We start from the raw sequence: 24,416 nt of genomic DNA, 5'->3' as shown, positions 1-24,416 counted from the left end.
CACAGATGAGATCATGTCTGAAAGGTACATATACTTATATAACTCCAAAAGACTCTTCACCTGGTTTTGTACTTATTTTTTTGTTTCTGCTCATAGCAACATATCGTATTATTATACGAAAGCAGCTGTTAAAACAGTTTGGTTCTGTATTCGAATCCAGAGTTACTTCTTGAGCACATTTAGGAATAACAGGTTTGATCAAAGCGATGCACAAAATAAAACATAACGTAAAACAAATTAAACTCGAAATACACAATAGCAGGCGATTCCGTGCACGATTGGGGCACACCCTCGGCAAGAAGTCATTAAAAGCTAAAGTGGGGGCAAGTTTTGCGGTTGGGAGAGTTCACGTCACATTCTGGGGGGCCGCTATCGCACTCCCCGACTCCCCAAGCAGTCAAACTGGCCGTTTGTCAATATTCACTCTGTCCTTAACTAAACCCCTCCCGACCCCTCCGAAAAATGAATCGCAATCACGCTGCTCCACTTTAAAGTATCGAGTTGACATTAAAAATGAATGATGGAGCCTCTTCATCCTCGTCTCCCATAGCTGAAATGATCACCGGGGAGGGATCTTTGATAGTTTTGCCTCCTGGCATCTGCCAGCTCATTATTTCCATTCCAGAAATATTGTCACAAATAAATAAGTGACTTGCTATGCTATTGATTTGTTTTGAGATGACGTCCTTTGGCGGGCTATGTAATTAAAGCAGTGTCAGTATCCCAGCGTTCACTTTCTTGCAAGAATTCTATTTAGTCAAGCCGAATCGCTGCCGAGGTCGACATTAGGCCATCAAATCAAATCTGCATCGAAAGATTTCTTGTGCCTTTGTGAAAATCCGTGATCATATTTAAGTTGAATACTTGTGTAATTCATAATTCAATCAGTGATTGTTTAATAAAAAGAAAATATTCAATTCAATGCAGCTGATACAAAAGGAAAAAAATCCATCCTTCCACCAAATAATTTCCTATATTTAAATATTTTAAAAAATTTCAAATAATATTATTTTAATATTTTCAAATGTATCGTTATTATCAATCTGAAAAGACATTCAAACTGTGCTTATTTATGTATCAAAAGTTCAAGAGTTTGATGTTGTCACTATCTGATCGGTGTCTAAAACATTTTATAGATAAAGTGCTTTTTGGTCGAGCCGTAATGGGACAAGGCACAAGGCTTTACATCTTGTGGTTTAATTCGCGCTGACCTCCCTAGCCCCTAAACGGTACTTGTTTTCTTACTTTATGGAAAAATCAATAGCCGTCTTGACAGAAAACAGCTCCGGAGAAGAAATAAATGGGACCGGCATCGCCCGCTGTCAATCATTTCTCACTTATACAACGCCAAAGCTCTTGATTGCTGCTCAGTAGACTGCCACGCTGATGTGAGGGCCGAGCAGTCTTAATGGCTCCTTCCGGGCGGAGGCCAAGCGTTTGGAAGAACGCTACAAGCGATGAGAGGTTGACAGTGGTACAACAGCAGTATTTATAATCCCTGCAGTGTACGCTCCATCTGATGCCATTGTGAAAACGTCTTTTGAAGCACTCAGATTCCGTTGCTCTCCGTTCATTCCATTAACCTTTGTTGTGCGCTCCCTTCAAACGTGCTTCTCCTCAAGGTCACCCCCCTCCGATGCGCATACAGAGCAGAGCCTTCAGCCACTCAAGTGCGAGGGAAGCAGATGTCGGTAGTTCCGTTTTTTTGGCTCCTTCATTGGAGCGGGTGCAACCTGCTGGGCCATGGGACCACCCGGCACCCCGGCCTCACCTGTGGGTTAGACGCCACACATGATGTGAGCCCAGGTTGACTCCCAACCGGCCGCCGAGAGGGAGCACAACAACACAGCTGTTTGCGTACCCGCTGTGATTTCAATTTGGGGAAACTCCGCAAGGAGTTTGAAAAGCCGTGCGCCGTTTGCTCAAGTTAATTTTCATAAATCTCCGAGTCTAATCCAATTACTGAAGCTCGGGGAAGAAGGGATAACCTTATAATCAGACACCCATGGAAGAGGGCATGGATTTGGGTTGTGGTGGCTTGTTTGAAGAGCCCGCAGATCCATTGTTATCAGCGTTGTGTTCCCTTCTGTCTGCGTCTTCACTTTATTCCTCAGCAGAATGAGCCCAGCTCAATAAATGGCGGCTAGTCCGTAATCTCTGAGCAAACTAGTCGGCCTCTCCCAGGAGTTGAGGATTATATCCTAATGATTAATGCTCATCTGGATACTGTGTTTTTTTGCCTCACTTCTTTGCCTTGTATCGAGACAATAAGGCCATGGGGGGGTTAAGTTAAGCACCAAAACACTGAGATGCCATTTTCTTCTTTGCCCTTGCCTTTGTTGCTTTGTGGACTTAAGGCATTTCAGCTCATTAGGACGTATTTGTTTTTATGAGGCATAATCCGTTACGGAGTCATTTATAACTGGGTGGCTGTCGGTGGATCCTTTTGGATATCCAAGCTGTCTTTAAATGTTTGCCAATTTCACTTTAAAGGTCAAAGAGAGAAAAAAAGGGTTTCTTTTGGTTTTTGAAAAAATGGCTGGGTGAATAATTCATTGAATTAATTAGTCAACACTTAATGGAACACAGTCTCACATGGTCCGCCAAGTGACATCACTTTGAAAGTTTTGAGGTGGATAAAATATCGAATAAGTGGCTCTCATGGGAAAATGTAACGAAGAGCATTTTGTTCATAGGGCATCCTTGCACGAGCTCCTTTCGAATAGTAGTGCTACTGTTCTTCAGCTTCCAGCCAGTGTGATACCTCCAGAGCTGCTCCACAGATGAGCCGTGGCCTGGGGAGTCAGTCTGGAAAGGGCCAGACATGGTCCAGATTCCCCGGAGAGGCCTGCACCCGTTCACATCTGCTTCTTGTGGTGAAGGTGCAGGACCATCTGGACAGGAGGATGTGCAGATTGGACGGGCAGTTTCCCTGATCTTGCCGTTGCTGGCAGGCGTGCGCAATATGGCGATGCAATGTATCAGCACTTATAGGATCCTTAATCCTCGAGTGCTTTGCAAGGCCAGCATTAAAAACAAAATGTTTGTTGGGTTAATTCAAGAGTATCAATATGTCAAGATGTGAGTAAATGAACAACATTTTCAGATGGAAAATCTAGTTTTATTAGCTTCATCGTTAGCACCCCTGATTCCCCCGCATGACCTTGGAGTGTCTGGAGGTCTCAGAGGAAGTCGTCCGAGGTGTGAGTTAGCGAGAGACACCGGGCTTGCCCGGAGGTGCGGCGATGAGCAATCCGGGCAACACGTAGCAGATGTTGGTCAGTCGCCGTGCGTGGAAGCAGATTTTGCATGTGCGGGGGACACCCAGAGGGAGGGGCGGTGAATGCGTTACACTCTGCTGTCATCCTCCACAACAGCAGCCCGATTTAGATTGGAGCTGACAGCGGAGGATATTCAATTAGATTGTGCATGTCACTCGGTAGCTTGGATCAGAGTCGCTGCTTTTGCCTTTGTGTTTGCCATCCCGGCGAGAGATCACATGGCACGCTCTATCTTTTTGTGCCACTTCCATTTATGTCGACCTCCGGCTCCAGACAACTACTTTATTACTGTTATTGATTGCCGTATGTTAAATATTGGCTTGACGGGGCACATGTATATTTCTGGGTTTCTATTCTTCACTTTTCAGATGCTATAATATTGTTTGACCTAAGAACCCTTTTGGTTCAGAAATAGAGATATAAACTGAATCACTGACCCGTAATGTCACAGATGATACCGAAACAGGTCACTGTTCCTATTCATGCAATGTGTTTCTGTTTCCAGTGAAACCAGCAGTGTCTGCAGTAGTGACACGGGCCTTTTCACCAATGATGAAGGCAGACAAGGTACTTAAAAAAAACTTGACATATATTTTAATCAGACAAGCAATTTGAACAGAACCTTGCTCATTTCAAGTCCAGCCAAAAGTGGGCTGTTTTGCACCAACGGGCTGTTTGCTGGGCACCCAGGCGACTCTAATAAGACGTTGTCATGTCGTGTTAATGAGCGCTGAAGCCTTTGCTAATCTCATTAGCCGTGGAGGGGCCAGTCGGCCTCTGATTTAACAGTTGTCACTACACCTTGACTATGAGAGGCATGCTGCCTGTTTCAGCTTTGCTGACTGACAGGTCTTAGAGGAGCCTCCTGTCTGGGGACTAAACTAGTGCTGTCTACTTATAGGAGTAATTATCTCACAAATGCACAAGACTGTTCTATTTGAATCTAGCAACATCTACCGTGTCCTTTTTGCATGTGTGTGCAGGTGATGATGAGCAGAGCGACTGTTTTGTAGAGGCCGATTTGCAGGAGTCTAAGGCCGCGTTTGCTAGCATCTACCCAATCACGATTCCAGAGATGACCACCTCTGGTCCTCGATCAACTTTCTGCAGCCTGCATGGCCAATCCGAGAGGTATGGCATCATTGTTTTGGCTCCCCGAGAAGATTTGGCGTAGCCTGAGTCCGAAAATCCCAAATATATAATTTTGTTGTTGTCCTCAAGAAAAAAAAGCAACATTTACATTGACGATTTCAATGTTAATTAGAATCCTTTGTTTCGTTGTGGTGGAATGTCGTATTGGCAAGTTGTCCGAAAGCTCTCCTATGTTGCGTCTGAGCAACCCAGCAGAATTTAGTCGTTGATGACTCGGTCGAATTCTCTTGCAGGTCTATTGAAGAAACAATTCAGTCTTTTCCAATGGAGCTCGATTTATTGATGAACACAGAGTTCCTTAAATGCATCCATTCCAGTGTCTTGGTCGCTGTTAATTAGTGAAGAATCCACAGTATGTTAACCATGACTTTGTTGTATGGTTTTTCCTCACATTTGAATTAGTAAAAAGAAGAATTATTAATTCTGCATACGGATCGACTTGGCTACTTGGCTTTATATGACTTAAAACATAAAATATATGTAAAATATATACATGATATATAAATGATATATGACTTCAGGTAAATGATTTACAAATAGAAGATTTGAGCTGAAGTAGTAGATGAAGTAGAAGTCTGAAGTCTGAGTTGACATTAGTGAGCTGGAGAGAAACACTTGGATGTATGGACATTTTATTCCAAAAGTTTCAAGGTCAGCATACCAAAAAAAAAACACCCCAGCCTGATATACATGCTAATAAATATCAGGCTGCACAGTTAAAAAAAAATACAAAGTTTCTCCTCAAAATGTTTGTAAAAGCATCACATGGCTCCCAGTCATACCAGGAACTGTTGCATGTGTATGGGGAGTGGGAGAGGAGGGGGGGGGGGCATTGGGAAGCTAGTGGCCCCCTTGGCCTCACAACTGCGGGACTACTGGTCGCCTATTTATGGCGCATTCATAATTTGGTTACACACACACTTTTATATCCCCCCCCCCCCCCTCCGGGGTTATTTCCCAAAGCTCCCCTTGATGAGGGGCAAATACACGAGTGCTATGAAAAGCCCCTGACTTCTTAGAGCGTTCTTCTCCAAACAGATTCTTTCTTCTCCACCTGAAAGGTTCCTTCAGATTCCAGTTTGAGCCATTGTGAATACTAATTTCTGGCCGTTAAAAAGCCCTCATATCCCTGCCATGCTCTCATTTGAATGGCAGACTCAGGGGAGACCTCTTAATTCCTTTATAGTGGGATTCAAGACCCTTCACTTCAAAAAGTAGAAATCATACTCCCAAATGAATGAGGGCGAGGGAGGGATTGGTGAGAGGGGCTTGTGATGTGTCCCGCTGGACGGCGCCGGCCTAAATCAGTCTCCCCTAGCTGCTCCAATCCACTCTCAAGTGGTGACTTCTTCCATCCTCATGACCCAACTCTGTGACCCTCGTTTGCTTTGCCCTTCCCCCCTCGCACACACACAAACAAAACTATGTAGCAAAACTATAATCACAAATGCCCGCTATAAACAAACTCGAAACGACCTCCTTTTTCAAAATTTCATTTCTTTTGAAGATCTTACCCCGGTGCACTTGATGGATTTGTAACCCCCGAGGCCAGAGAGAAAAGTGTTTACCCTCTGGGCCGAGTGTACAAATTAATCTTGTACTGCATCCACGCTGAAACGACATTATATTAATAAAAGCTGTCATCTCCTGTTTGGCGCGCGGTGACGGCAACAATAGGAGATTTGATGTTAAGCGATGAAGGCTGAGATGAGCTGGTGTGCCGCTTATCCTCGCCTCAGAGCGCCACTTGCCTGAAAACGCTGCGTGGGATTGCTGGGTAATGCTCGAGGCCACCTCCCACCTGAGTAGCTTCTCTATATTGACTTATTTCAGCGGCGAGATAAATCATAGTCCCATGCCCCTCCCTTCCCTATTTTCATTTTAATTGTGAGATCTTGGTGTCAGCAGTTAGTATATTGGTGTGAGTGGCCTATTGATTATTGATTTGGAGATATTGATTAGGTTCCCTGGAGACCCTAATCCTTTCTGATTCATTTGAATAGCTCTATTAATCTTGAGATCCTGCTCTCACCTGAAGCGGCGTATACCCTGATGAAAATAGATCGTCATTTTGTAACCACCGCACCTCGCTCCTCTTTTGATTTATTCTTTTTAATTGATATATTTGCTTTTGGATGCCGGCGCCAAAATTGCAATTGACCCGCTGTCACCGATCTTTTAGTCAGCACCCTCGGGGACCACTCCTCCTTTAAGAAGTGTCTCGTATGACCTGAAAACAATCTATCTCACACTTATTTTTTTTGACTGTGTCCTTGTGTCATTGATAGAATTTAGCTGTTGTTTCGTTGCCGGTATGACCAGGAGCTTTTCTAGAAGCCCAGAAGAAGCCAAAAAACGGACAATTGATAATCAGATGTATTGTTAATAAATAATCGTTGTGTGAAAAATAAATAGCAACTTAGCTACCAACAAAATGCGAAAAGCAAAATACACTTGCTCCTCGACCTTGCTGTAGTAAAAAGGAAAGACAGAGGGACATCCCCCCCCCCTCACACATTAACACCAAATGCATCAGGATATTACTTTTTATACCTTGGGCGTGCCTCGTGAAATAATGAGACGTTTAAATAGGGATCGATTTAAGAATTAAAAAGTTAGTTTGTGGAGATTTACTGTTGGGAGTTGACTGGCTGAGCTCTTTATCAGAGGTGCAAATGGCTGGTTATGTGCTGTCCGACAGAGGTACGATTGAGGGATCGATAGGCGCGTGATTTACTAACTGGAGTACAGGTGATCAATAAGTATAAAAGTAAATGAAATATGCATTAGCGGGATTTTATTAGAGCCGGGTAGCAGAGAGAGAATAACGGTCAGGCCATTTGTTTTTATATCTATTGATTATACAACTTAGAGACTCAAAGGGAGCACTTGCACGGCTCTCGACACCACGTGCCTGCGCGCCCGTCACGTGATTTATGTGTGCTGAGGTCATGGAACATGCTGCCTGTTAAAAGGCTGCCCTCATTGTGGCCCATGCCTGGCGGGGATGCTTATGTTGTCATGCGGTCTCAGATGAGCCAAATGGGTTAACGAGAATGTGTGTCAATCTGCCATCGGTCATTTCTATTGGTGTTTTTTTCTATTTTTAGTAAATTTGTTGTTGAGCATTTCCAGGAGTTTTAGATAGTATTCTGTCAGAGAATATGTGATGTTAGCAGTTAGCCAATCAGAGCCCAAAGAATGAAACAGGTCAATTGTTCTTCTGATAATATGTACATTGCCTTTTTGTATTTTAGTCAGTATTTGTTCTCAGAACCGTGCAATATTCAAGTTAAAAGATAAAGAAATAATTAACAAAAACAATCAGTATTCCAATTCGCCTTCTCCACCGCAATTTAGCTTGACAGTGATGTCGCGGGGGTTCACTGTACAATAAACTAATCGCTCATTTTGTGTGGCTGCAGCCACCTCACACTATCCCCCCCCTCCTATACAAAAACATCTATCACAGTTGACCCCCCCCCACCACCACCACTATAACCCACTTGGCCCACCCAACCACCTCCACCACTGATGGAACGGACCTTGACCTTAAGTTTACATCTCTGAAGTCAGGGCTATTAAGGTGGTGGGGGGGCTTTTCTTATTTCAGGTCTGCTGACATATGGCACAAGCGGTGCAGGGCAGGTGTAATTTGTTAATGTGAGCCCTGCACATGTCTACTAGCATCGCTATTCATGGAATATGTTCTCCGTGGTCCCAACATGAGCTAATGAAGACAAATGACACATAATATTTACTTAATGACAGTAAATTGTGACTTACAATTCTGTTTTCTGTAAGCTCCATTTCTTACTAACGTATGAATTTGTTTGTCCCTCAGGCACTCTAACGTCACTCAAGAGCTGACGTGGGAAACGAGAATAAAATGTCTATCGCATTCTCAGGTAACTCTCTACGCACATCGATACACTTGTGGCTTGTTTAACTCTCACTATCAACATTATTGGAGATTAAAACCGGCAGTTGTAACCTTTTACACAGCTCAAAGGAACAATCTAACACTGCATTTAGTCGCCGTTTAGGAGTTGCACTAAAATAGGACTGTCTGATGTCAAAGCTTCAATTTGGAGGTCCATTCAATTGTGTGTAAACCAGTGGACCTGCTTTTTTCATTAGTCTGATGGCTAAGGGTTTGCTGAATCGAATTTAGATTTAGTTTGTCCATCTTTTCTCCCATGTCATCTCTCTGTGCTTCACTCCTAACATTGCTGCTTGTCATTTGAATAAAAAATTTTGGTAGTTCCTTGATTTAGTGAATAGTGCAGACCTCTGATGTTTATTAATACAGCTGCACAGTGCAATGTACCAGGCTCCATCATTCATTTGGATAAAAGAGGTGGAATTTAAAACCAGCCACCGCTTTACTTGGTTACAGATTGCATCCATTTATTGCACTGAGTGATGGAATCGCCAGTGACTCCGTCCTTCACCTCCCGAGTGCTGGCAGAATAATAACAAACAAACAAAATTCACCCCTGCCAATTGACACATATGCAATAGATGAGATTTTATATTTCTATATACTATATGTACATAAATATACATATACTGCATATACATATGCACATATAAAATATGTTTCACGGATATTATGTATGTGTTTATTATGTATTTAAAACTTGAATTACTTGCAAAACACACCTATAGTCAGTGTTAAGGTGTTCTACTAAGTAGTGTGGTCCTGAGTGACACCAGCCCACCCTCACCTCAGCTGTGTTTATAGTGTTTTCCCAATACTTGAGTCTAGTGCCCGCTGTCCACTGTGATTTATCGAGCATCTCATGCTGTCCAATGTCAGTTTCTGCAGCTGCGACTTCTCGGTATAAATCTTCACTTTGGCAGCATGCCGCATGCCGTTGCTTCTCGGGAATCTCGGCACTGACTGCCATAAGATATGCGCTGACAAACCTTCTTGTGCTGTGTTTGTATTTGGATGTTTTCTTTCTGACGTAAATATGAAACAACAACACCTAAACCCGAGTCCTGGTGTTTTTTATTTAACTCGTTTTCATTTAATCAAAATGAACCACCGAGATGCCACAGTTAATTTTCGTGAACACACGATCGTTTTTGTTGTAGGCCACAGGAAGTAGATTGTTCTTTGAGTCAGCGCTTGATTTGAGCGTCTCTAATCAGGAGTGAAAATGGTCTGCGTCCCGAGGTGTCTTCTTGGCCTCTGTGGGGAATTACCTTGGCGGTACCCAGCTGTTGCTTTGTCGTCTTTCTTTACCCTTTTAGCACTTTCATGGGTGTGTTGGAGTTGAATTTGTGGAAGGGGAAGGGTGGAGGGGAAATGAGGGGGTTTGCAGACAACAGAGAAAAAACCTCTAAAAGAGGTATCTGTTTCGATTTGATCACCCCTCCATTTGTCTACCTTAAATTGGCCATTCTCTACTTTTTCGCATCATCAATCAGTCTTCCAACTCAATCCAAAACCTCTTTACCATTTGTAGAACAAAACTTCTGTCAGTGTTTTCTCATGTATTATCCGGAAATATCCATGTGATAATTCACAACCGGTTTATACAAGTGGTTACAAAAGTGGCCTGTTACACAACACCTCTGATATGATTTTTTTCTTTGTGCATCTAGTGTAGTTTTCTAGTTATGTATTTTGACTTCTTCCTTTTCATGCTAGGATAATGGTTTGACTACATGCATGTGAGAAACAATTTTGAGTTTGGAGTGGAGTAATTTGGTTTGACAGAAGTTGTCAGCCTTGGTCACTGAATGTTATTGTTGTATCAAGGGAAGTAGCACGTTTGCCACTTGCCAATCACTTGGTCTTGCCGCCTCTCCTTCCTTTCATGTGTTTCCCTGCCCGAGCCAGACGGCAGCGTGACAGATCACCCGCGTCGCAGGCGCGTGGTGTTCCTACCGGGCGGTCCGGCCTCCTCTCATTAATGCCCAGGCTGGTGCGAGGGCCACGTGGCAGCACAAGACAAATAATGCTTGTGCTCAGCCATCACTTCTGCTGACAGAAATGCAGCCCACCGCACTATTTTGCCCTCGCCGGCTTCCCCTCAGTACCCTGCCCGCGTCCTTCAACACCGCCGATGTCTCTACATGTCTGCAAAGTTTCACGGTGGTTCTGGTTCTGCTGATTAGCCTGCTGCACATCTAGTGATGCAGGCAAATGCAGGTGAACTGGACAATCGTACTAAATAAATATGGTTGATAACTCACACCCGCTCACCAGGCTACTATCCCCGCACATGCTGCAACATTTTGGAACGTATTCCTTTTGGATACTGCCTCTGTCGTTCACAAATTCTTGCCCACCCCCTCCCCTTGTCACCTTTGTGTACAGCCTCATGATGCTGGATTAGAGGTGGATCCCTCCATGCATCGTAACGAGTTCTTGTGTCTTGATATCAGTGACTTGCATCACATCAGCACATTTAAAGCACCTCCGGTTTATAGTCCGGTGCGTCTTATATCTAAACAAAAAAGGATTGTCCCCTTTAGCTGGTGCGGCTTATATTCAGGTGCGATTTATAGTCCAGAAATGACAGTAGTTATTATTCGTTAACTTGGTCTCCACTCACTTTTGTGCAAACCCTCAACCTGGAGGTATGACCACTATAATGTCCTGTTTTTATGAGAGACAAAGCAGAAGAGAGAGAGAAAGACAGAGTGCAAAGGAGAGAAAGAGAGACCCACAGACCGAGGCTTAATCATTAAAGAGCCTTGTTCATTTAAGTGTGGGAATCAGCAAGCCCATGACTGTCAATGTGTAATTAGCTGATTAATAAACAGGGGGAAGGCGAGTGCTCCAGGAAGGCCTGTAATGATTGTTTTTAAAGAGCATCACATGAGAGCTTATTAAGATTGTAAGATGGTTCCATTCAACCTCCCATTATCGCCCACAATAAATGCATGTAGGGTAATTCTCATCCCACGGACAAAAAAGAAATCTTATAATTTCTTCAGTGACCTTGATGTAAAACTAGTTGAGTGTGTAGATAATCTTATTTATTATCCACATTTATCTCTTTAAAGAGTCTAATAATTATACTCACATGCAAAGGGTTAATTGTCTGTTGAATGAGAATCCGTTTTATTATTTTCTCAAATTGTCAACACAACCGGCTGTGTGTATGATCAGGAGTGGAAATTAGTGTCCTCAAAGAAACAGTCAAATAATATTAATTAAAAATATACTCATAATTTATTTTTTTTCAGCTATTTACAGTGCCTCCAAAGTTTTTGGCTTTTATGGCATCAAAAAAAGAATATTTTTTGGATCTCGGAATAATTACGTTGACATATTTTGACCTTGACCTAATTGAAACTTGCATATGTTGTTAAAACTCTTACTGACTGAATTCTCCCAGTCTTGAGTGTGTGCGTAAAATATCTGCTCCATTTTGATTGGCAAGACTTTGTTTCAGCAAAATGTTTGGGTTGAACCGCAGTAACAGTTAGTCATCGTTCCCTCAAGTAATATTAATCAATTATCTTGCCCGGCGGATCGGTTTGGGGGAGAAGTCATCTGGAAAGAGGCACAAGCAAATATAATGGGAGCCAGCACGAGCACATGCCAGTGAACGTTGTAATGCCTAATCCTTTGAGACAGCCCACCGCCACAATGTCACTTCTAGTTGCCTTGTACTCTGCTCTCCGCCTGCTTCACAAATGTCTTGTCTGACCCAAGCTAACTTTATTTTGGGGAGGGAAAAGCGAGATCGGTAAAGATTTATCGCAGTGTAGTAGGGAAGCAGGAAGGCAGGGTAGATTCTGCTGAAATTGGCTCTTTTTTTTGGGGGGGAGACGGAAAGCTTTAAAGACGAGCATCAAGAGAGAATGTTTAAAAAGCGAGTGTCAGGGAGATGTGAATGTGTGATGGATGAAGTTAAAAACAGGCAGCTCCTTACAAAGCCTGACTAGAAAACGGGCTATGGTGTAGATTGGCCTTTTAATAACTGTGAGCACAAGTCATACAGGGCCAAATTGGATTTGGCTCACTTGACCAAAACCTCATTAATATTTAACCTATTAGCAAATGCGTGCTTCAAAGTATTATTTCAACACAGCTAGTAGAGAGCAATGAAATTCATTTTTTTTTGTATGCGAGGCTTTGCATTGAATTGCATTTTCTTTTTATTCCAAATTATGATAAATGCTTTCTCTTTTTTTCTATCTTGACTAACCCTTACGATGACACTGGAGCCATACAGGAAGGTGCGAAAAATCAAGCAGCAGCGGTGCCAGAAACTTTATTCTTGCGCTAATTTTATAACGAGACGATACTTTAAGTGCATAATTCCAATCAGCAGTCCCTTCCAGGTTTATTAAGCACGAGAGATGTAAATGCAATCAAGACCTTGTTAAGGCCTCGCAATGCCCGGTCCTCTTTGCTGGACTGGAGAGTTTGTGGTTCCACACAGAGACCCCCCGCTAAGGGACCATCTTACAATCATGTCCCTTCTTGTGTCACATCATTTGTCAGCAGGGAACTTTCCGCATCCTCCGGTGAGGCTGGGTGGCTTGTCTAGAGCCCATCAGAATGTTGCTGGAGGGGTTGAGAGAGCGCCACACAATGTACAGGCCACCTTTCTTTTTTTTTTTTTTTTTAAACATAGCCGCTCATTAGCACAACACAGAGGGATAGTAGTTCTAGTCCTCGGAGGGCTCCCTCTGTTCTCCTCAGCCAACCTTCCATATTCAAATGTCCCCAAACGTATTTAAGTTCAAGGCCAGCTGCAAATGTGTTTGAACGGTCTGTTTTCTTCCAGCACCGCTGGTTTGTTTCTTCTGGAGCTGCGCGGCCGGCAAATGAGCCCAAAGGAAAGGAGACATTTTACAGAGAGTATCGTTTCCTTGTCTCTCCCTTGGCATCGGATGCATTAAAAGATCAATGTGAGCGTCCGCTGAGAGGAGATGCAGTCAGACTCGGGTAAACAAGCAACATATGTTGAAAAATGTACAGCATAGTCTCCTGCTCCGGAAATCCCCCCTCCTCCCCCTCACAAGCTTTATTAAAAAGAAGAGTTAGCCTTTACTTGAGTGAACATTGACAATTAAAATGAGTTACAAATCCATCCGTGATGGCTTTCCACGAGACAGGGATGACATTTATAAATGCTGTGTTGGCATACTTATGGAAATGGATGCCTTTATGTCGTCCGCCCCTCACAAACGTCACCTTTGACCGTGTAGCATGTTTGATGAAGCCATTAATGTCTGCTATGCATTCACCGGGTTGTGTTCTAAGAGGAGCTTCTCACTCTTATCACTCGGTTTGCTGCCAAGACATCGACCGGGCAGGAAGTGACATCGCTCCAGATAAAGTTCCATTAGTAACAGAAGGGGAATACCTCACCGCCATCATATTAATTAGAAGTCAAAATAACGACCTTATAGGTGAACCATTTGGCCCAAAAATGAATTTCCAGCGGGCGGGAAATGGGGGAAATGGCTTCCATGCAGCCTGTCAATTGCCCTGTTACAGTTAAGGAATTCAGCAGGCTGGTACGGCTCATATTTCATCTCAGGTAAAGATTACCTGTCAGGCCCATGGGAGATGTATTGATCTGTTTTCCTTTTTCCGCCAGCAATCACCTGACAAAGGCACCTAGGAGGCGAGTGAATGAGTGATGCCTGCTCTGTCTGCTCCGCCACCTCCGCCGCGGCTCTTCGTGTCCACCCGCGGGTGGAAGGCTGATGAGGAAGACGAGAGATCACGCTGTCATAAACTCTGTTTGAACTATCTCTTTGTCCCTCCCCTGAGGTCACAGGTCAGGTCAGTGCAAGATTTTGTTCCTCTTTTTTTGGGGGAGCCCCCGTTCTTGTCAGTTTGTTTGGAGGTGTCGTGGCGCTAGAAACACATGCAAACGATGCCCTCCGGTTCCTGCTGACAAATGCATGTTGTGGGTCAGCTGGTTCAACTCACTTTGGATTTCAAAGCGTTTGGCGCCGCTCTCGCTGTGAAATGCAACATTACTGCCGTGTGCTCGCTGGAGTTTTTCCTGTGGCTGCTCCAGCGCAAATCAATATACTTTACATTATCTCCTGCTTTCTTGGCAGCCACAACTATTTATATATTTGCCTTGTTCAATGCAGTGTCTACATCAATATTAAACATTGCAGTGGATAAGTGTGCTATTAATGAAGTGATGCATAATTATTTAATGGAGGACTAGCTCGGAGGACACAACATAACTGTCACAATAAAATGTTTAAACATTTTAATTGACCAAGATTTAAATGTAACCTCCTGATAGCAAGGCTCCTATGCAGTCAGTTTGGTATGGAGTACAAATATCATCTTATCTTATGGGTGCTTATCTTTATATTTAATAGTTGTGAAGGTATATGCCTAATTGCTTTGCAAATAATCCACAGAGGATTACGCCTCCCCTGCACAATTTCACTAGATATTAAAAAAAGATACAACAGTGGTAAAACTCAATCACCCTTAGTGTTAGGTTGAAATAACAAATGATAAATGATCGAATTTACTTTTATGTAGAATTTCCTAGAAAATATTTTGTGTTTCTCCCATCATATCAAAACACCTTGAGAATTCTGCTTGCATCTGGTTCTGGACAAGCACATGGTTGAACTCTCTCGAGTCTGGCCTGGAAGCTCAAACGTTGTGACATCAAACTGGTGGAATTGTCATTATGCTAAAAATGTCCTTTAGGTGGAAAATAATACTCCCAATTTTTGGGCGGCAGTCCCTTTGAATACAAATGGAAGCATCTATTGTCTCCGGACTCGTGAAGATGATCAGTCTATACCCGCTCTGTTCATCTCGCCACTCAATGCCAAAGACGTTTATCTGCACGTTGCCGTGTGCTCACCGGTGGTCCACAGTTAAAAATCACATCATCAGCTGTCTGAGCACCAACAGCCACCTCTCTTCTTCCAGATTGATGGTGGAACGGAGGGAAAAATCAATGGCAACCTCTCGTCACAAAGCGCAAACTCTGTCATGTTGGGGACGTTGCTGTTCCACTCGCTCTTCAATGGCAAATTGAGAGCTGAGCGCAAACTAAGTGACAGATGTGAAAGTGGCGGAGTCTCTCAACATGATGCGTTCACTGTTGGGGGACTCGGGCAGACAAAAGTTTTGGGACATGACACAGCAGTGGCCACGCCCGAAAACTCTCAATCGCTCCATCCTTATCACCACTATAGGTCACAGAAGAAAAAAAACAAAACAAGCATCACTGTGATTTTTTCCCCTGTCTCATTCAGCCACATGCCTCTCACCCTCTAATGGGAAATTCAAATATCACATATCTGCTGAATGCAATATTCACTTAGTGCGAGATAACACACTGCCTGATGTGTCTCATGTATCAGGGTCGGAATAAGCACCGTCTCCCGCCGCAGCATAACCCGATCCCGACACCAGACCTGACAGTGAAATTTGGTTTACAGGCTTATTCGCTTACCCTCTGTACTCAAACATGCCGGCTCGTTTAGTGTGTTGGAGGGAAAGTCAGTGGACTCCAGCGCAGCCTGCCGCTGTGTCTCCTCCGGCATTTTTACGCAAGCACCATCTCTTTTCATTTTGGCTGGCATTCTAATCAGAACGTTACAAGCTTCAGCGGGTGAAGTACGCGGAAAGTTGTGTTTCCTGACAGCCAATAAAAACCTTATAATCTCCTTGATTCAAGTAGCCCATTTAAAAAAAAAATACCAACCAGCACTATCACTCAGACTCCCCCTTCCCTTTTTTCTTTAATGCCCTTTTTTTATTTAATATATAGCCCATGAAAAATGAGAGACTCCCGCTTGGACGTGTAGATATTTTGTTGCTGATGATGCGAGACGAATTTCCATCACAGCTTTGTTTCCAGCGGGTGAGCGGATAATCTTTTACAGTGCAGGGAGGGAGGCCACCTCTCCCATCAATCTCCACGGCTTATAGCTGCTGCCTGCTCGCCCGAGCTGACCAGGAGGCCCGCACGGCACCAAGACGGGCGCTCACTCAGGGTCAACAACCGCTGTTGTGATTTCGGCCTCTTTTCTTATTATTTATTTACTTTTAAATAATAATAATCATTTTAAGTCTTATTTGATTCACTTCCCACTCAATTTTATTCCAAGGAGAAATAATATTCCATTAATTCCCTCCACCGGCAAAACAAAAGGCCACCGGATCATGAGTCTCCGAGCTAAGCCAATTTACATTTAAATTTAAAAGGGAGCTGTAATTAAATCATGTTTGGTTCCATTTACTGAAATATACAGCTGGTGTGAAGAAAATTTAAGGAAGGTTCGCATCTCTCTTGCACTGAAGACGATTCGATTCATTGGCTACGATAATATTCAAGGACTCGATATGGTTTGATTCAGTGAGATTAGGATTTGAATCGACTCAGTTTGAGATGGAATCGTAAATGTTGCATTTCCAATCATCGGCAAAAAAAGACTATTTAATACGATGAAACGATTTGATTCTAGTAATATACTCGGGTCTTTTAATTCAAAACTTAATTTCTGATTCCAAGAGGGAATTTACTTTCCCTACTTTTTCTTTTCAGTTTCCACACCAACCTTTTTAGGCAGCAAACTAGATAGTCTTATATTATTTGCACCCTCTGCTGGCTGCTACTATCACATCAAGTCACTACTACTATACAACATTACCATGGTAAAATGAATTTAGATCAATGAAATTCCCAGGTCATTGACAATTTCTCAAAAATAAATCAATACATTGCTATATCTCGGCAACCCCTAGCACTACCCGTCGTGGCATTTTGACCGTGCACCCCACAGCCCTCATCCCTGCACAGCGTCTCCAATAGAGATGGCCCGCACTGATTGACAATAATGGGAAGTGGCAGAATCGATGGGAAACAAGAGAGTGGGGTGCGTGAAATTCTCCCGGAGCTTCCAGTCACAGACCAAAGGCTCTGACTCGGCTCACTCGTCATCCCTCCAGCGCTGGGATTAAGGCCCGTGACAGCTGGAGCAGCCTGAGAGAAAGACGCCGTGCTCGTCATTGGCCGCTGACAGCTGGGAAACGACGACTTAAACTACATATTTGAGTCGTTACTTGACCGAACCCAACATATACAGTACTGTGAAATACAGCTACGGTATCACTGGGTTACATTCCTGAACCACTCAACACTCACAATAGGCCAATGTCTGCAATACAATAACATATATCTTTTTACCCGCAACTGTAAATTCAGATTTGCCAGTATACGGTAAAAAAAACAATAGCTTAATAATCCGTGATCTAGTTGGGGCAAGAATACATGACCACAATACAACGGATATTGATGAGAAAAATCCTCCTCCATTACGAGATAAGATAAAATTACCCGTCACATGAACATGAGATAGAAAATATCCTGAAAGCAGTGGATGAGCATTTAAGAGAGTGCTTTCAAAAAGTATCGGATTTCTAGGACTAAAATAACCACTCACCTTGTGCACAGGTCCAGGATTGTTTGTGTGTGTCCCATAGCAGGGGCACTTCATTCTCTAATTGATCGGCAAAAGATGCACACGAAGAAGACGTTAGCGCAAAATGAAGTCATAACAGTGGATTGAGACATTTATTAAGTCAGACGAAAGGCCCCTCCGAAACGTTGAGATTGTTTATTGATTTTTGTGTTTTGGCTGGCTGCACAGGAGTAATCGCTCCCCACGTTGCCACAGTGGCCGCACTGCTCCAGTGCATCGCAGCGCTCCTGCGGAGGCTTTCACTTCCTCCAAAAGGATGCAACTTTAACTAGCTGACTTCCACTTCTTGCACCATTTATTTGTCAAAGGCCGCTGATGTTATCTGCGGGCCAATCAGCTGCAAAAGTTGTAAAATGATTTTTATGTGTTGCGGATTTATTAGCTGCTGGTAAAAGGCGAGAATGTGTTTTAACGGGGGGATGACCATAGAGTTCTATGACAAACTTTTTAGTGTGTTTACACAATCCAGTCTATTCATTGTGTGTGTGTATGCGTGTGTGTGTGTATACGTGTGTGTATGTATAATTATAAAGTGGTATAGAAAATGTATTATTTTACGCATCTCATTAACTGCAAACAATAGTTCCTGCAATTTTTCCTTCACTGAGAAGTAATAAAAAATTGCAGCTTCAGCACTGACCTACTGTACACGCATGTGCGTGTGTGCATGTGCGGCCTGGCAAGTGTTAGGCAGAGTTCAAGCCTACCGGTGACATCAATCTGCCTGTTCTTTATTAGACGGAGCAGTGAGGTGTAACTGACTGCATTGTCCACAGATGGACTGGGGCCCATCGCACACGGGACCCTGCCCCCCCCCCCTGACAATACAATCAATAACCACACATTCATTACAGAATCCCTGCCTGCCTTCACCCGCATGTCTGGCCATAAAACTTTCAGCTCTGGCTCGCTGGATCTTGAACTCCTTTTCCCTTGTCCATATTTTAACCATCCCGTCCCTTTCGTGTTTTCTTCAATTTGAGCTTTTAGCTGCAATTATATCAAAGGGCCAAAAAGGTGACAGGGACATCGACTGCGCCACTTCCCCTCGGATGTCTTGGATTCGACTATTCTGCTAGTGCTGCAGCACTCTGCTGTCGCGCTGGACAGTTGCTGGATGACAGTGATCCAGTGTGGAGCCCGGGGCCAATAAATGGTAATGCCCTCCACTTGCTTTCCTCATAAAGCATAATAAAAGGAGGTTATAAATCGTACCAATTAGCTGCGTCCATCAGTCGCCTTAATTGGAGTGTCGTGACTGGCTACGGGATGACCTTGTGCATGCTCCATAGCGCTAAGACAGACGAGAGGGCCAGAGGGGACATCTCTGTGTGTGTGTGCAGGACTCGGCCTTCTTTAAATCAAGTCTCTGTAGCGACTCGTACTGGAAGTTGTATCACGCTAATGGTAATATTGCACAGAAATTATTGTAAAGTAAAATAAATGGCATTATTGTCAAAACAATTCTTTGACCTCATTACGTTTCATGTCTCTCTTCTGTGTCCTCGTGTGGGCTCACCCCCACCCCCCTCAATTCTCCCTCTCAACACCTCCTCTGTGGTCAAACCGGAGACCTCAGCTTCCACGGAAGGAAAATCTCGTGACACCGCCCGCCCTATGAGTGGAAACACTGAATGTGTTTGTCTGTGGCAGGGGGTTTCATGTGCTCCCAGTGATGAGTCTTTACACTCTCACCTCCACATCCCTCCACCTCAGGATTAAGCGGCAAAAAAGTTAGCCAACCAGCTGTCGGAGAAGAGTTTCCTTCCGGCTGACCGAAGGCCGATGACAGTTGTTTCCTTCTTCTCTTCTGGGCCGAAGATAATTCAGTCAACGTGCTTTGAAGTGCAGATAAGTCAGGAAGAGGGGACGGGGCCACCGACTGGAAGGGCAGGACAGGCAAAGAGAAGCAGGTGTATGGAAACTGGAGAGGGACAAGTCAAATCAGACGATTTTCGATATGAGCTCTTAATAGCAGTGCTAATGTTTTTCCCTGGAATCCTTTTAGTGGTCGCAATCAAGGTGACATGATTCGTACTTTACATGTCACATGACCTTTACAGATCTTCAACCATACAAAATAAACTACTCAAATTTCCATTGAGTATTTGGATTCATAATCAATTGAATTTTTGTTTTTCTGGTGAAAAACTGAAAACAAATTCATATACACCAGACGTGAGTGTTGAGTGTGTTTTTTTTTTTAGCTGATTTTTAGTTTTATATCAGATTCTTTACCATTTGTTTTCCATTGTTCCTTTGGGCCTTTTGTTTGTTGGCCTGAATTGGATTTATAATTTGAGAATTTCAGCACCACATATTGCTTTGGGATCTGCTGACATGCATCATCGGTGTAGTTGAAGTTTGGACTAAGTGGGTGGGTTTTTTTTGGTTTTTTTTAATACCTGTGCACTTTCGTTCATCAGCCTTGGATATTAATCTTTCCCTACTTGAGAAATATTGGGACTGAATCTCCAATAAACGTCTCACAGAGTAGCTTTTGTTTTGACTAGACTCTTCCAGGTGTTATGCGGTGCAAAAACCATGAGGCCTTGCGGATCATGGTGAGGTACACACTGAAAGACGTCGGGCGTCCCATCAAAGAATTCATTGATGAACGGACACAAGTGAGACAGAAGGCTGCAGTGTGGACGTGGAAATTTGACACCCTCTGACAGTAGATCCGCAAAGCTCACTCAGAGCGGCGATGACAGAGATGAACTCATTCATGTCGACGAGATAATTCTTGTACTGAGTCATTTTCCTAATCGGAATCTTCCATTCAGCAAACTGAGTGACGATACGAAATTACTACAGAAGCTGTCCCTGTTAAATTTATAAACAAATAACTAACTAATGAAAAGAATAAAAAAGTTAGTGTGGAATGCAAGAAAAATATTTGGCTGTATTGTATTAACCGATTAACTCCTGAATGTCACAGATTAAAAAAAAAGAAGTGTTTTAATGAAATGTAATTTAATTATAACTACGAGTCTCTGAAGTCAGCAGCAGCTGGGTCACGACTAGGCTACATTGATGGCTTCGCATAAGCCTCACCTGTCGGTCGCTAAAGGTCACGTCGGTGTCGATCAAAATGAGACAGCAGTCGCAGCACAAACACTTTCCAATTCTCAAGTTACTTACTGTATGTGTGCATTTTAAAGATTATAAAATATATTATCCAGTGCAGCCAGGAAGAGTCAGTGTGGTTCCACTTAAAGATGATAGAGGCTACTGTGCTCACTCAATTTTTCCATAAATATAAACCAAAAATAATTGAAGCCTTGTTGTAATCGTGAATAGTGAAGATATCAACTTTACGACGAGCCCGGGATGCTTGCTATGCGTGTCAGTGAGGGGAGGGGTCGGGCCCACGAGGGGGAAATGCAGCAGGACCACACGAATACATAAATTTAAGTGGAGAGCTATGAAATGGCAGGTCTAAACCTCCACACACACACGCAATGGAGAGCGGGATTCCTTCACGAAACTGAATTTCGGTCTCATTTAGTCATCCATCGCTAATGCCTCTTCCTTTGCTCCTAATGAAAGCGGCGATAAACGGTGGCGTTCTTTCCACGTGCATATTGGGGGGCTAGCGGGCTGGCATCATTACATTGTTCATCTCATTTCCTTTCTGACGACTGAAAATGGAGAGAGGCTGTGAGTTTATCAGGCAGATAAATGGACAGCCCATTCTCACCGAAGATCTAATCTGTCATGCGTCAAGGCCGGGCTTCACATGCTCGCAGATAATAACCACGTCGAAGGACAATGATGATTTGGACCGGCCCGGCCTTTTGTTTGCCTATAAAAACACGCCACGCTCTCGTTTATTAACCGGACGCAATTAGGACCCAATTATGACCCACTTGACACCAGGTAGGCTCTCGCAAGAGCCGATGTAGGACATTAAAAGGCAAGATGGAACTCCATTACAGCTGACCTTTTGAGATTTCATTCACAATTCAATGAGAACTTCCTTTTGACACTTATTGGCTAAGCCCTTTTCTTCTCTGCCTGTGAAACGGGGTCTCGTGCAGCCTCCAGCTCGTTAATTATGATCTTTATAAATTAAATTAAGAGGATGTCATTGCGTGATTTTTTTTATCTTCTTGTCCTACAGGTTAAAGAGGCGATAAGATACTTATCAGTTTTGGAATGATGGGGAAAATAAATATCGCCGCCTTCCATACTAATTGCAACACGTACCATTTGATTTTCTCTTCTTATATTTGGATAAAATGCGTTGTCTGTTTTTTTAATGTGTTTGGTGCAAATTTTGTTTTTTTTCATGACATGACAACTTTTTCTCATTTCTCATTTCTCTCACTTTTTTCCTATGAGCTTTTAGTCTTCATTTTATTTTGGAACCGTACAACTTTTCCAACCTGCAATACGTTCCTCCCATGACAAATTTCAAAACTTTCAATGTCTTTACCTTACATTGTAATCATTATTTTTTCAAATAATTCAATCTGCACACAAACAACCACTGCATTCATCTCTGCCAGGCCTGTTTCTTGGGTTGACTCCAGGCCATTAAAGCTTCCTGCTCTCATTTTATATCTCCCTCCACGACACACAAACACACACACAAAAACACACACACACCGCGCATGCATTTATTTATCCGTTGGAGTTCCTAATTCAGTTTGACGAATGAGTGACAGCTTGACACTTCATTCGGCAAGATTAATAGAACGACACAATATTTACGTGGCACAGACAGCCAATTATCCCGCCATCTATCATCCAGATTATCTTTCTGATTGAAAACTACTCGTCCATGTAATCGGAATTATTTGGAATTAGAAGGGAATTTATGGCGCCTTGTGTCACTTTTCCAGCACGGTGCTAAATTAGAAATATTAGATACATAAAGGGAGTAGGGGAAATGGCATAAATAGAGGCGCCAAGTTAATGTCACACGTTTATATATGTATTTTTTTCGCTCCCTTTCAGTGCCCCTGCGTGAACCCCATTTTGAGTCACCATTTTATAGGTTTCTCGCGCATATTATTAATGCATAGATTACACTGCATAGTCAGGGAAGACTGCAGCTCGCTGCTTGCGTGTAGGAATTACACGTATTGGTCTCCTGCGTGAGGGATATGTTTGACTGGAAAGCGGTTATTTTAATGAGAAAGCTGCATTAAACTGTAATGGATAGATCTTATCAACAGACAATGTGTTGTGTGTGTGTGTGTGTGTGTGTGTGTGTGTGTGTGTGTGTGTGTGTGTGTGTGTGTGTGTGTGTGTGTGTGTGTGTGTGTGTGTGTGTGTGTGCGCGCGTGTGTGTGTTGTGATCTCATCAAGGCCAAGCTGACATTAGCAGTTTGATGAGTCTTTCTATTCTTTTTTAAACTATGTCGTTTGCATGCAATTCTTCACACTTATGACATATTTCATTTTTCATACGTAATGTCATTGACGCGTAGTTTGGAATCAATATGTTCAACCTCTGAAAGTTTGACAGGTTTTTAAACAGTCACAGAGTAAAATAAAATAGATTTATAATGTAATCTGTTGCTAAATTGGTCCGTTGCTGAATCGGAAATAAATACAGCTGATGTTTGGTGTCGTACAAGAAATGACAGCCAGCCCTTTTCTGTGTTGCTCTGCGGTAATGACATTTGAAAAGTGACATTTTATCCTTTTATCAAATCCAAACAGTCTAAAAGCATCAGACTCTTTCATTGCTTGTTTAAGAAATGGTGAAAATTGCCTCACATACCAACATTGCAGGGACCTTGATTTTATTGGCTAGAGTGCATTCTGACTTGTAAATAGGATTAGGCCATCCCAATATAGTGCCTTGTTTATTTTTATCCTCTTATTAGGACAGTTGGATCCTTAAAGGGTGCCAAAATTATCCTGCAAATTGCTGACAAGGAAAAATGAAAGGTTATTATAAGCAATCTGTCTGCATTGAAGCACAATGTGACTGCTGCGCTTGCTATACCAACGAGGTGACCTCAGTGAGACGGGTGCGGGAGGGGCGGGGGCACCCTGAAAGTCAGAGCAGCGTACAGACGGGACCACCAGGCGTGTGTACACACACAATTCTGAATGTGAAGGTGTAGCGTATATTCTTTATATATTGGGATTATGATATTTATAGAAAATTGATTTTATAATATGTTATTTTCTCCAAGTAGCCATTATTTAATTTTTTGCCTTTACTTTTTTAATGACAAATCAGACCTATTTCCCTCCATTTCTCACCCAACAAAGCCTTATTAGTAACGAATAGAAAGGAAAGCTGGATGTCGGTTCTTCTATCATGCATGGCCACATAGCCATGTTGAATATATATCTCTTGAGTTAGCAGAGTCAGATCAGTATGTGAACTGACTTCACGAACCCCAGGGAGCAAATTAACAGTATCAATCTCTGTGCTTGGCCGTAACCTTTCCCCCATCCTGACTGACATTTGTCTTTTCCTTTGCCTTGGGCTTTCGCGTATGGTGGCCTGCGCATGCAGACTCTGCATATGTTAAAATACAGCCTGCATGAATT

At 43.0% G+C, this 24,416-nt stretch overlaps 1 protein-coding gene across 1 annotated transcript in view; it reads left to right on the top strand.

Annotated features, from left to right (window-relative positions):
• Positions 1-14,055: 14,055 nt before the first annotated feature.
• The window catches only part of esrrb (estrogen-related receptor beta), a 60,731-nt gene continuing 50,370 nt past the window's right edge, over positions 14,056-24,416 (top strand). The window contains exon 1 of the mRNA XM_085931700.1: positions 14,056-14,202. The gene's annotated coding sequence lies outside the window, so the exon portion shown is untranslated. The remainder of the gene's footprint in view (positions 14,203-24,416) is intronic.

This window comes from Syngnathus leptorhynchus, chromosome 15 (assembly GCF_054491065.1).
Source record: "Syngnathus leptorhynchus isolate UIUO chromosome 15, UIUO_Slep, whole genome shotgun sequence".
Lineage (NCBI taxonomy): Eukaryota > Metazoa > Chordata > Actinopteri > Syngnathiformes > Syngnathidae > Syngnathus > Syngnathus leptorhynchus.
Note: the sequence above shows the minus strand (reverse complement) of the source record. Positions and strands in the feature narration are given on the sequence as shown.